The sequence below is a fragment of the Primulina tabacum genome, chromosome 9 (assembly GCF_025594145.1).
Source record: "Primulina tabacum isolate GXHZ01 chromosome 9, ASM2559414v2, whole genome shotgun sequence".
In the NCBI taxonomy this organism is placed as follows: Eukaryota; Viridiplantae; Streptophyta; class Magnoliopsida; order Lamiales; family Gesneriaceae; genus Primulina; species Primulina tabacum.
In genome coordinates, this window is record NC_134558.1 from 22,056,311 (window position 1) to 22,071,667 (window position 15,357).

Genomic DNA, 15,357 nt, shown 5'->3' on the forward strand with positions numbered 1-15,357 from the left:
CCGGGAGTTGGATGTAAAAAAATCTTCCTTTCCATCCCTTTTGAGAGGAAGGGATGTCATCGAGGAATCGGGCGTTTAACCGGGATTTAAGGGAAAATGCATTATCCCCGAAATGGCAAGAAAAATAATAGTGAAGGATGAGGGGGGTGATGAGAAGATTATTCATTTTAAAAAGGACATAGGCCGAGGCCATAATCCTGAAAGAATTGGGATGAAATTGATTGACAGGTACACCAAAAAATTTGGCAACATCAATATAAAAGGGATGAACGGGAAACCGAAGACCATTCCTAACCTGGTCCCGAAAGAAAGTTGTGTACCTAGGAGGAGGGTTATCGGCCCTATCAGAGGGCCCAGGTATCAAGATAGAAATGGAAGAAGGAATATTGCCCAGCGCTCGGAGTTCCTCATCTGCCCCCAAGCGTAAGGCGCTTCGCATAGAGGAGAACCAGGGAGTTCCCGGGATCTCGACCGCCCGAGGACTCGAGACCTTGGCTTTACCCTTACCCTTGTTCTTCGCAAGAGCTCGGGCCCGGGAGTGGCCAGAAGATAAAGGTTTAGAAAAGAGAGGTTTGGTTGGAAGTGCCACCTAGGTTTTTTAGAAGGTTGGGTAATGGAGCGACGTGGGGGAGAGGGAGGAGACATCGGAACGAAGTGCGGAAGACTCAGCGCTAGGAGAGCCTCGCGCATTCCCTCCTGAGGTGGAAGAAGTGGAGTGAGACATTTTAAAGAAAGAAAACTTACGACGATATATGCGGTGGAAGGTTGCCGGAACTGATTTCGCACAAGTAGAGTCTCGAGAAGAAAATTCGCAAGAGCTTCGCTGCAATTTCGAATTTGAGAGTAATTTTTGGAAAACCTGTTAGTTAGTATATATAGGCGGTGGGGGGAAGATCTCAGCCGTTTATTTAAAAAGCATGCGTGGACGACCACGATTTGCCTAGAAAATTGTACCAGGCATACGAGGGGACACAGCAATAATTAAAAATGTCAGACTTATCGGCTCCTCGAATACAAAACGTTCCTGATCGTTGATAGAAAGGGCACGCGCTATCATGGCACCCAGTGGGTTACCAAGATCTCATCTTAAGGCCCAGGAGGTCTGAGGCCCCCGGCATCTTATCTTAATCCCGGGAAAAGTAAGGCCCCGGTACTTCATTTTGAGCCCTGGGAATTTAGGGCCCGGGTTTTTTTCAGTTGATCACTTATCAGTTCTGGATATTTATTCTGATTCATTTATGGTATATATATCATGCGGTGTCAATGAAATACGGACAATAAGAGTAACTAGATAAACATTTTTTTTTATTATTATTATTCCGGGAATTCTTTAACCGTTACATTAAAAAATTCCTCTTCTACAGAGGGCTATCCACTTAATCACAAAACTCTTTACAGAGCTACCAGTGAACGCCTTCATAAAGCTAGCAGAGTCGGCAATCTTCTGCAGCGTCCTCCTCTCTTTATGAAGCAATAGCTGGAGGATAAGTCGTCCTCAAAGAGGTCTCCGTATCAGAAATCTGCAAGCGTTCTCGATACTTTGCAAACTTGGCCACCAGTTCAGGAATGATAGCTCCTCCCACTCGTGAAGAAGCTGAAGTCCTTGCAGCTCCTCCCAGTAATGGAGGATCTTTTGGAAGACTTCATCTTCCAATTCAGATTTTCTTTTCTCAAAAGCCGCTTGCATAAACTATGCTGCCATGTCGGGATATTTCGAACCACTGGAACCCGCCATTGCACTCTTGAGGACTGAATTGATGGAATGTTGGAGAATAGGTAAGCAGGTTACTTATATATATATATAGGAAGGAATCAGTCTCCATCGTCGATCCGAACCCAATCGGACGATCAGAGGGAATCTAGGAAATTGAGCAGGCAGATGAAAAGACGTGTACGGGGTATCGAGGAAACAGGCTCTTATTACCTCGGAATACGAACAATTTTCGACGGTGTCACTGTAACGCATGCAGCATAATGACATTCATTGGATTTCCCGAGAATACTAAACGATGAATGTACAAAACCTGAGAGATATGGAAGCCTGACACCTCATCACTTCTGCAGGATATTTAGAGACCCAAGGCTCTTATTCACTCTGGGATATGTTTGGAGTAAACATGCATGACTGATCGGGACAGCGAGGTCAAGCTCTAGCCCGACTATTTTTAGGATGTGTGGTGATACCTCTGTAAGGGTCCGGGATAATGGTGACCATTTCCGGGTTAGTGATGACCGGGTTATCGGTTTGAATAGCCCGGATCAGAAGACAGCTGCCCGGGCACTTCTTCTCCACCCGGTTTCTCATACAGGTACCCAGGTAACCAACTACCCAGACCACCTCGAGAATTGCACCACACTCGAGTGTGATCGATATAGGCAGCCTAATCCGTCAGAACCACTGGGCTTGGAGTGTCCTAGAAGTCATCAGAAGCTACAAGTATGGGCAGCCGACTTGCCATACTTAGTATGTGGCACAAGAATCGAGGTACCTACCCCATTTTCTACTATAAATAGAGGTATTAGTGTCATTTAAACATTCGGAAATCTTTGAACTAAAGCACTTACATATTTCCCTTCAATATTGCTTGTGTTCATAAAAAAGCCTGCTGAATTTAAGCATCGGAGTGGCCACGCGGACATCCCTCCGGCGCCCATTCACGAGTTACTTTCTTGTTTACAGGTGTTGATCCAAGCCATTATCTTCACTCAAATTTCCAAAAATTATAAATTATTGATTTGGTCCGTTGAAGCCCCGTACCCGGCTCACCTATTTTAACGAGATCACATCATGGAGGTTAGCTTAATTGCTGATTAAGGAAGGGGAGTGGAACTGTCCTTTTTAGTTAAGGAGTTTACTAAACTGGTAGCTGCCCACTATAGTAAGTAAAAATTTTGATTTTCGAAATTTTTATTTTTTATTATATAAACAAGACTTGTATCCTTTATATATCGGAGCTCTCGGATCGTCGATCGGGGTTATAATGATTTCAGAATCATTTATTTAGTGAATTGAGAATTTACTTATTAAATGATTGTACTAGTAGTAGTGACTACTAACATGTATAAATTTTCATAAATATTCTAGTGGAGTCTAAAATTAAATTAACTAATAATTTAATTTTATAAATTAAATAATTGTTATTTAATTTAATATATATATACACATTTTATATGGTGATATAAATATTATAAAAATTTAATAAATACATTATATATATATTAATTACATGAGAGTTTTAAAATAATGAAATATAGAATCCTAGTACCACAAGGACTCCTGATCGGATCAAGAGTCTCGCTCTATATATATGTCATGAGGGTCATAAGTTTTTGTCACACAACTCAAGCACACAAAAACAACAAAAACTCTCCCCTTTGCTCTTGCAAGTCACGGCCATCAAGAAAAAGTTGGTACAAAATTTTCGGCCATCTAAGCTTCCATCACCGCCACGCCGCCGTCATTGCACCGTCTCCGGATTTTGAAAATTCGGAGACCATAGTCTCAACGCAAAATCGCTTGCAATTTCTAGTGCAATCCATGCGAGGAAACCAATTTTCGATCGTGGACTTGATTAGACGATCAAAACCGGAGTTCCGTTCGTAGAGAATTACAAGAAGGGCTATCTCCGTTTTAAGCCGGAATGATTTGGAGTCCAACGTTTTATACGCGAAGGTAAAATTCTATATGCCCTATGAATGGTTTTGAACACATGACGCTCAAGCACGTTTTTGATTGTCGAGACGTAACATTTTAAACTTTTTGATGTGTCTTGGGTGCGAGGAATTCGATGTCCCAACATTTTATTCGATAAGTCTATTTATATATATATATATATATATATATATATATATATATATATACTTATAAAAGTATGGATACTTGAAAAGTTTTTCAATTGTGAACGGACATAATTACAATTACATATTTACTTATTTTCATTATCAAGTAACATATGTAGTAATTTCACATTTAGTCAATTAATTAATAATTAATACTAATTAACCACATTTTATTGTCATAGTTTTGTGTTTTGACTTTCTTCTCTTATCTTTTTTTATTATAATAATTAATTATGTCATATTTCATTCTATTTCATTTTTTAAAAAAAATTATTTCATTCTATATACATATAAATGTGTGGATTTTTTCAATTATAAACGAGCGTTAGAGAAATAAAGTTGAGTTATATTCAAAATGAAATGACCAATTATAAAGTATATAGATTTTTAAAAAACTTCGAAAAATATATATATGAAGGATTCATGATAATTAATAATTAATACTAATTAACCACATTTTATGGTTATGATTTTGAATTTTGACTTTCGATCCTTATCTTTTTTCATCATAACATGTAATTATGTCATATTTAATTCTATTTCATTTTTTTAAAAAAATATTTCATTCTATATGCATATAAATGTGTAGATTTTTCCAATTGTATTACCATTCACATATTTACTTATTTTTATTATCAAGTAACATATGTCGTAATTTCACACTTAGTCTATTAATTAATAATTAATACTAATTAACCATATTTTATTGTCATGGCTTTGTGTTTTTGACTTTCTTATCTTATCTTTTTTTTCATTATAATATTAATTATGTCATATTTCATTCTATTTCATTTTAAAAAAAAATTATTTCATTCTATATACATATAAATGTGTGGATTTTTCCAATTTATAAACGAGTGTGAGAGAAATAAAATCGAGTTATATTCATAATGAAATGACCCATTATAAAGTATATAGATTTTTAAAAAAACTTCGAAAAGGTATATATATGAAGGATCCATGATAATTAATAATTAATACTAATTAACCACATTTTATGGTTAGATTTTGTATTTTTAACTTTCTATCCTTATCTTTTTTTATCATAATATTTAATTATATCATATTTCATTCTATTTCATTTTTTTTAAAAAAAATGTATTTCATATGCATATAAATTTGTAAATTTTTCCAATTTTAAACAAGCGTGAGAGAAATAAAGTTGAGTTATATTTATAACGAAATGACTCATTATAAAGTATATATATATTTTAAAAAATTCGAAAAATTAAATATATGAAGGACCCATGATAACCTATAAAAGTGTGGATCATTGCCTTTAAATATTTTATCTTTTTAATTTTTTCTCTACATCATATTTTATTATTTTAATGCAAATTTGTAATTATATTTTTAGTTTAGTTTCTAATTAAGTAATAAATTATAGTATCACAAGAAGAAATATGAAAAAATTAATTATATATGCAATAAGTAGAATAACATGATAAGTATATAATAATATAATAATATGAAGTTTAATACTAACATATTTTTTGGTTTTTTAACTAAGAATTGAAAATAAAGAGTTTAATAAATTATTTAGGAGAATTTTTATCAACAATTATGAATGTTAATATATTAATAATATCATAAAATATGAATATTTTAAAAGAATTCAAATAGTTTAGCTATAATAAGAAATTTAAAGATTTTAATAGTGTTTTTAAAATATATATAATATATACATTCAATAAACAAAATTTGGTAGTATTTAAAACATCTGTTAAGAATGTTTAAGATTTAGGTAACAGGGTCTAAAGATAAACTCGACTATGGTTTTCAAGAATACTGAAACCAAAATCGGCACTAAAATTTTTCTTGACTACAATTCCAAAATCTGCTCGCATAATATATAAATTTAAGGTATAACTGTTAAACAATTAATTTCATCGTCTCACATATTATATAACTATTTTATTTAATATTTAAAAATAGGTAATAATAGCAATTTTTTAAAAAAATTATATGCCAGAAAAATTTATAAATTCAATACAAAAAATTTGATAGTATGCGATCGTTTGATTTATAATTTTTAATTATATATATGTTTTTTTAATTATTTATGAAATTTTAAGAAAATAAAAAATCTACAATCAAGTAGGTAACAGAAATATTGCATATAATTTGACTATGATACAACTCTAAAACTTAAAAACAAATGATTTCAAATGTTAATACTACGACCTATTTGATATTAAAAATTGGATCATAAAAAAACAAATAATTTGAATGTCCAATGTACATACATATATAAGTACTAAACACTACAAATACATACATATATAAGTACTAAACACATACAAATACATAATTTATATTTAATAATTATTGTATGAGTTTATTAGATTATTTTGATATTTACATATAATCTTATTTAAATGTATATTTCATTACATATGTTGATTTATTTATTATTTTAAAATTATATTTAACAAGAAATTAATAATAATCGATGTAGGTAATAAAAGATCGATTTTGATATAAAATTAATTATCTATGATATAAAATTCTAAAAACAAAAAGGTAAAAAAATTATGTAGGTGTTTAAATATTATTTAAATAGAATATTATGAGTTATATTTTACTATCAATATTATTATTTCATTAGTTTTGATGTTGTTTTGATTAGTAAGGCACAATATTTTAAATTGACAATTATTTATCGTAAGTGTGCTTAATTTATGTAAATTATGATTTATGCGTTGATAAAGTCCATAATTTGATTGATTTTTAGTTTATTATGTCTTATATATGGTGTTTGGATATATATTTTTTAAAAATTTGTTTCAGTTCATTTGGTTCTATATATTATGCTAATTATAATTTATTATATAACATAAAATTAATAGTTTGAATTTTAATTTGACAATTATATAAGTTTTTAATTAATTTATTCGTCTAATATAACAAGATATTAAACTCAAATAAATAACAAAATGATTGAAATTATTATTTTAGAAAATCAAATTTTTTATTTTATTGTATAATTATTATTTATGTGCGATGCACGTGCTTCATGCTAGTATATACAAAACATAACGATAACTATGTACAAAATTCGAAAGTTTTTTTTAGTATATAAAAATGGACTGCTCACTCAGTGAAGGAATGAAAAAAAACACCAACACTTAGAATGCACGGTTTGGATTAGTAGTACAAGGGGGGATTTACGTTTAAGACTTTTGGGAGATATGAAGATCCAATTTCTTGGTCGTCTATCCCCTAAATCTGTAGTTGATTTTTTTAAGGTAGCTGAAGATTGATCCGATTCTCTGCCTTAAAAGGGCTTTTAAATCCGACATTCTTTGAGGAAAACTTCTTGCTCGGAGATCGTCTTTGAAATCTGTCATTCTTTGGATAAAATCTGCGTTTGTGGGCAGGTATAGGACAAGTGATATAATAAGGCAAGCAAGAGTAACACAACCTGTAATGGCAAAAAGTACCACAAAGCTTCTTAATGTAACACTGGTCGGAGAGTTCAAACTATCTAGACCTGCTGCACATTGTGGATCGGCAGACAAACGCTGATCGATCTCCTGAATCGTTCCCTTTTCGGTCAGCTGGACTATTGCGCGAGATATATCAGCAACAATCGGCGAACCTTTAGGAAACGCCTGTCCGTGAACATATATATATAAGAGAGAATGTTGGTTAACACAAGCTCCATTTTTTTTATTATGACTTTTAGATTGAAAGAGTAGATGCTCACGAAAGCGAATCCATCTGTACGATGGGTAGGACCTATCATCATGTACTTCCCACAGTACTCAGCCAAGAAGAGCCTGATGTGAGGCAAGACATCATAATAGGCCGATACACCTCCATATTTGCTTCCCAAGGTTAAAGCTTCATCCACATATTCAGTGGAACTGAATGTCTTGATTTTTGATTCATTGAATCCTAGCCCTTCCAAGTAACCAACAAGAAACGAACCTTCTTGACACCCCACATATTGTCCGCTCTTGATAAGTTTGTTCACATCTGTGACGGGTTGGTTGAAGTCTCTGTAGAGTTAGTCTAGATGACAAGCTGGCAGTGTAAGTCGAGTTCAGTAAACTAGCTACTAATGCCATGTTGCTAAAACCAGACACAGTAAATTGGCTTGGATTCCTTCCCCTACATGTAAATAGAGTTACATTAGCATTAGAGTAGAGACTAAACAGAGTGCTACCCACCCGAGCTTATAGTTTAGTTCTGCTCCAGAACGGAAAGAAGCTGCAAGTATAGAAGAATGAGCATTAATATCAGGAAAAAAGGAGGCGGGTTGGGGGAGAATCACCTGGAAAGAACGGAAAATAAGCAATCAGGCCAGCATGTTGACCAGGGGGATCGGCAATCCTACGTGCCAGTATCCATACTGCTAGAGCAGTGGAGGTATAGAATAAAGCAGTGATAAGCCACAGTTCTTTGGTTAGAGGCTGTACAAAAGTCAATATACCATTCTCATCCTCCTACTCAATTGGAAACTACACTAGTAAGACCTCCTTCAGCGTATGGCAATGTGAAGTCTGCATATATCGAACGGTTTGCTGTAATTGGTGATATCTCCGAGAGCAGCATCATATTTTCCTATCATTGTCACCAAAGATGAAAAATAAATGACGAATTTATAAAACTGACATGTTTAGTATGAATTTCACCTGCAATGAAACTTGAAACCACAGATCATTGTAATTCCCAACTCTTGAACCCTCACGATTAAAGAACGAATAGGGAACAAATTCATGTGGCACAGCATAAGGTAATGTTGTCATGACAGAGTCGAAAATCTCTTTATAATATCCAGTGACTGTGACGGCATTAGTTACAGGGTCCACTTCCACTTTCAAGAAATCGTTAAAACCAGGCTTCACCGGCACTCCAATTCTTAGTTTTTTGCCACTTACTGGGACCTCTCATCCTTTCGGTGCTGCAGTCGAGTCTCCTGGCCAAATGATAGTCCTAAATTTTCCTTTGAGGTCGAGTAAGAATATGTGACATTTGGATTCAGTTCCCTGGAAAATCCAATAGACGGTGTCCCAATTCCTACCTCTTTCTGGGCTTTCCCGACGATATTGACTATCTGATATTGTGTCTGCTTCAATTGTCCATTGACAAGATGAAACTCTCCAGAAAGTCCTGTAAAATATGTATTTGATATTGCTTCAAGAAGCAGAGGACCTGTTTCCGAAACTCGAAAGGTGAACAGGCCCTGGGGATCATCTACATGGGCTAAATTCTTTACACCATTTATCCCAGTTTTAACCAATGTTTTCTGCTGCCATAGCAAGAGCCCACATAGTATCGTATGCCCAAAGACCAAAAATACTAACTTCGGCCAGTTTGACGTCTTGGTTGTCCCGCATAAAAGTCCTGATCCATGTCGCAGCAAAAGATTTTAGTTCTGGGGAATTGGGGATTAGAGGCTTCACCCCTAAAACACCTTGCATTGCTTCAATAACATCCAAATCAATGAAATCGAATAGATCAGTCACTCCAGTGGTGACAATCCAGGCATATCCACTATTCATCATTCCCAGTTCTTTGGACTTCAAGAAGATCCTTCCAGCAAGTGACTGCATGGTGTGCACTACAAACACTCTACTCTGCATCGTCATCATCTTGTACAGTTCTTTGTAGATAGCATCATCAGTGGCTGTTCTAGATAAACGCTTCTATACGATATACGAGTATTGACATCTTGCAATGCGTTAGCCAAATATGGCATGATTCCATTACCAAACTCCGTGTCTTCATAAATGACAACAGCTTGGCTAAACTGGAAGGCTTTGCATATGGAAGCAATGGCCTCGACCTGATTGGCATCACTTTGTGCTGTCTGAATAAAGTAAGGAGTCCGAGGAATGAGAGAGGGACTTGTGGCTGAGAACGAAATAATCGGAACATGAGCCCTATCCCCTAGGTCCATCACAAAGTTACCTGCGCCGATTGCTGAGGACCTATGATAGCGTCCACTTCAACCTTTCGCAACAAATCAACAGCTGATAGGATCAGGAGAACACATATATGAGAACATCTTAGAAACAATACTTACATTGGCTGAGATTCGAAGCTGTAAATGCCAAGAAATAACATAAGTTGAAGCCTACCTGCTGCAGCAGCATCAATGACAGTATCGTTTGAATCTCGAACATTCAGAACCAGCTTAGTTTTGTGGTCTCCATGCACTAAATAAAATCCTCAAGTGCCTGTGACAAACTACTCATTCCAATGCGCCCCCCAGAGGAATTTGTCGAATTTATATCAAGAAGACACCACACTTGAATATAACCGTTTTGATGGCGTCTCTTTGTGCTATGCAGAAAGGAAGTGTGGAAAGAGAAATGGACAACACAAATAAAAAAGATCCAGGCCCTTGGAATCCTTCATGATAGATTCTTGCAACTTGCAAACCGCTATATACAACAAGTAAGTTAAAGAAACTACGTTGAACCTTATACAAGTAAATCTTTTTCTTGAAACATATGAAAAATCACTTGCCAACTCAAAGGGAGTTTTTCAACTCGATCTAGCAACACAGAAATGAAGTTCTAGTGTATTTGTAGGAAGGATTTTAACAATGTTACCCGTAAATCACTGCATCGTCCCCAAAGAAACAGACAGCTTGTAATATGGTATATCTGAAGTCTTTTTATAGATATAAATTGAACTTCTTTAAACTTGAGGCCGGCCAATTAATGCTAGCTGAAATGTTGACAAATGAAAGAATCAATTTGCAGTGTAATTTGTCATCATTGTGAACGACGTCCAAATCTAGAAAACAAAAAATGAAGAATTGGCTTTTCTCCGAAGAATTCAAAAAAAGTTGAGAAAACAAAAAGTTTAGGAAATGCCGAATGAATTGACGACAATGATGAAAACTATAGAATATGGTTGTAAGGGCCAAATCAACTATGAGGGAAAGAGAATCCATAACAAGCCATAGGGAAAAAGTTCAAAAAGGTGTTGAAAAGTTGGAAAGGGTGCTATAGATGCAATATTACGACAGCTTAAGCTGAGTGTATTCCACAATGACTTTTTTTGAGTTTAACGGTACACAAAAATTTATAAGATTGTCTACGATTTCGACACCTTCAAGAATATCCTTTCGCTATGAATACAAAGTAACATGTGAAAGCATCTGTTTCATTTCATCCTGTTATCTTTTGACGTCCAAAACCAAATTTTTTATGGGTTAAGAGCTTTGTACGTTTTCGTTTTCAAACGATCTCCTTTTCAGCTTCAAGTTGATATCCTATCCGACACGCTACAAAAAAATATGTATTTTTTAATGCTAAAATATTACTTTTCACTCTAGGTATGGATCGATCGATCTGTCACGAACAGAAGACCTACTCATTAAAAGTATCGAGGAATCCAATCTAGATTTTAATGTATCCTACAAAAGTTTTTTTGGCACTTCAAAATATAATTTTCAAGAGTTTTTTTTGAAAGTTAGTATTCACACTTAAATTTTTGAATTCTATAATAGTTTAGTGTTATCTAAAAAAGTTCAATGGATTTTTCAATAAATCTTTGGGTACAAACTTTTAAAGCCCTTGGTACAATTATAAAAACTCAAAAAATTTTATTCTATACGCCAACAGATTTTGATGGAGTTTTATCTATTGTATAAACCCTTTTATAAAGAGAAAATAAAATGGTAAACTTTATCATATATTAATTATAATTAAATATTTAAGAATGTTTTACGATAAATAGAATAAAACTTCTATAAATTAATATTAATATTAAATAAATAAGTAATCTATGTTGTTTAGCCCAGCCCACAAATGAACACTGACACGTGCGAAGCCCACTTACTTATGCCTCCATCACTTTTCGCACGCACAATTTGATGCAACTGAGCAAAAGACGAACGAACCTAGCTAATTCCAGTTTTAGGGTTTACTATGGAAGCAGAAGATGATGCTGCGGGAACGATGATCGAGGACGCGGATATGCGGTCAATGGAGCTGTTTTAGACGGTGATTCGAAGCGTCCACAGACCAATCATTAGCCGCGAGCAGCTCGACGTCGAGGCCTACGCGGCGCTGTACTCCGGCCGCACGAAGATCACTCGGCTGCTGTTATTGCTGAGAAAAGTGGCGTAGCCTCGATGCAGCTAGAAGCTTTGAGAATGGCGTATGATGAGATTAAGAAGGGGGAGAACACGCAGCTGTTCAGGGAGGTGGTTGCCAAGATTGATGGCCGGTTGGGCCCGAATTATGGACCGGATAATGGATGGGCCGATGCGGTTGACCGACGCGCTGATGTTCGGAAGGAGAAGCTCGAGAATGAACTCAATGCTTACAGGGTACCGTAATTTTACATCTATCGCATGCTAACTCGAGCACACAAGAAATAGTACTTGGTGCTTCTTTCTTCGGTTTTTTTTTTTTTTTTTTTTTTTTTTTGGGTTTACTTACTTTAACCTCTTATTGAATCTTCAAGCTGTTTTTATCGATGCCTTTCCCAATTGAGTTTGAAAATAAGTGACCCATCTGGTCTGATGGTGTTTACATACACAGATTGCTGATACTACTCTGTTTTCACCGTGACAAGTGTATTGTGTTCGTGTTGCAATTGGAGCTATGCAAGAACATTAATCCTTTTATCTTAGTGTATTTTGGTATTTGTGTTAATAATTGAACCATTAGCTTTGATATTCATGTATGTCGATTTACTGAATTCTTCATGTTTTTTCTTTGTACGGGGTGCGGGTTGTTTCTTGCTTTTTTTACTAATTTTGGAGGATTATTGCATAGTTTACTACTGGTAAGTACATATAACATCCTTGGCTTTTGGAACTGTCTTGTTCTGAATGTTACCTGTAAATTTAGCCTGACTCTTTTTTGTGGTGTAAAGATTTAGTGAACATTGAACTATTTAACAAAACGTCATCTTATTTTTTCAAATTGTTTTAGAGTTGAAGGAATTTTTATTTTATTAGCAATATTCCAAGACATGCTATGGTATGATTTGAGTATTATTATAGTTTGTCAGATTCAGTGGTACGATTTCTAGAAGCAACAAATGTGAGAGACTATTCTGCTTGTTTGTCAAAGTGCCAGTTGCTGATTTGTTCAATCATTTATTTAAATCCTAACTTTGCAGTGGCTCAAGATTTAACTCTATGAATATTTCTAACCCCAACCGTCAATATGCCTTCCTAAATCCTGATTTTAAATTGTTTATTCTCAGTCAACTAGTCCAATTTTTTATTTTTTGTGTGTGTTATGGAAACTTGTGTACATTTTTTTCTGTACAGCTGATCTGTATTTTGCCCTTTTTTCTTACCTCTTATTATTTATGTTGCAGACAAATTTGATCAAAGAGAGCATTCGAATGGGTTATAATGATTTTGGAGATTTTTTTTATGCACATGGTCATCTTGGTGAAGCTTTCAAAAATTATGTCCGCACGCGTGACTACTGCACTACATCCAAACATATCATCCATATGTGTCTAAATGCAATTTTGGTTAGCATTGAGATGGGCCAGTTCACACATGTTACTAATTATGTTAGCAAGGCTGAGCAAAGTCAAGATGCCTCAGACACCATTACAATTGCAAAATTACGTTGTGCCGCTGGTTTGGCTCATTTGGAAGGCAAAAAGTATAAGCTTGCTGCCCGAAAGGCATGCCATTTGAATATTTTTCGTACAAATTAAATGATAGTTTTAGTTTAAACTTCTATATTTTGAAATCATCTTGGCCATGTTAACTGAAAAGTAAGAATGAACTATGTACTGATACATATCTACGGCCAGATTTAGTTGTTCTAACAGTTTCCTGTCTACTTGCAGTTCTTAGAAACTGGTCATGAACTACTGAATAACTTCACAGAAGTGATTGCACCTCAAGATGTTGCAACCTATGGTGGTCTTTGCGCACTTGCAAGTTTTGATCGTGCAGAACTGAAGGCAAATTTACAGTGCTTAAGTTGTTTTCAATTATGCATCCATAAATTTCTCATTTATGGAATATTTCTGTTTGGCAGAGCAAAGTCATTGACAACAGTAACTTCAAGAGTTTCTTGGAATTAGTACCTGAAATTAGGGAGCTAATTAATGATTTCTATACCAGGTAACTAGACTTTGTTGCCTTTAAATGGTGTACGCATACACATGCATCAAAGGGCAAGAAACCCGAGGCTTCCATTGTGCGACACTGATGCTACACCACCCTTGTACACCCTCTGCTCAGGCACACAAAGAGGGCGCAAGAGTCAGGGTAAATGGCTTTGTTGCACGTGGCATCCTTAAGAATTGAAATGCAATCTGGTTGCTTATTCAAATATAAAACAACTAAAAATCAGAAATCTTCCGTTTTCAGTATCTTCGTCAATGATTTATAGCATCGAAGTCCCTGGTTTGATTCCAATAATTGTTTTTTTTTTTTTTTTTCAGCCACTATGCTTCCTGCCTTGAATATCTTGGAAACCTTAAGGCGAACTTGTTACTCGACATCCATTTACACGACCATGTGGAAACTCTATACGAGCAAATTCGCAACAAAGCTCTTATCCAGTACACTCACCCATTTGTGTCTGTTGATCTGCACATGATGGCGAATGCTTTCAACACAACTGTTACAGGCTTGGAGAAAGAGCTTGAAGCTCTCATTACCAATGACCAAATACAGGTAATAAACACCAAATCCGCGGGTGATTTAACTGATCTAAACTCGGTTTCCAACGTTTGAGATCAACATTTAAGTTTCAGATTGTTTGGAATTTGCAACAATTGTCCAATTTTGTTACAGGCACGGATTGACTCCCACAACAAAATTCTCTATGCTCGGCATGCAGATCTGAGGAAAGGAACGTTCCAACGTGTCCTGCAGACTGGCTGTGAATTTGATCGTGAAGTGAGAGCCATGCTTTTGAGAGCAAACCTAATCAAACATGATTATAACCTCAGAGCAGCTCGCAAGCATGGAAATGTATAGTTTGTTTGTAAGAACGAGGGAGGCTCTTTTTTGAGGTCAGAAATCTGTCTAAAAATGTTACATGGAAAGCAAAATGGCTTGTATGCGGCTTTGTCACTCTGAGTTATCGGCATTTCGTGGAGACGGGGGAGGAGGGGTTGCCATGGGCATTTGTATCAATCAATCACACAAGTTACATTCAAATTCGAAAAATTTAATCTTGTGTTCATAACCCTACTTGTCAATTTGAATTTCTGGTCATATTGATTTACACAGTTCATCTATATTTGTTGGTATACAAATGTCTGATTGCTATTTTTTCCTCATCTCCTGTTTCAATTTTTCACCCAACATTTAGTGTTACATCCGTCTATTCTACTGATTGATCGAGATGCATGGGTGAATGTTCAGTTCATGGTTTTTTTGTTAGATGATAGGATTCTATATATATATATATAATATATATAATATACACCACACCGAGTTATAAGATTATGCAATTGTCGTTATATTAAAAAATATAGCTTGTGATGAAAATGTATTTCAAAAATTTTAAGTAGTAAAGTAAATCTGGTGCTTCGTCTCAATTGATATTCCGATATGGA

At 35.1% G+C, this 15,357-nt stretch overlaps 2 pseudogenes; one reads left to right on the top strand and one right to left on the bottom strand.

Moving 5' to 3' along the window:
* Positions 1–6,982: 6,982 nt before the first annotated feature.
* On the bottom strand, positions 6,983–10,422 carry LOC142504295 (glutamate receptor 2.6-like; annotated as a pseudogene).
* A 1,310-nt stretch (positions 10,423–11,732) lies between these two features.
* Positions 11,733–14,922, top strand: LOC142556455 (COP9 signalosome complex subunit 1-like; annotated as a pseudogene).
* Positions 14,923–15,357: the final 435 nt, after the last annotated feature.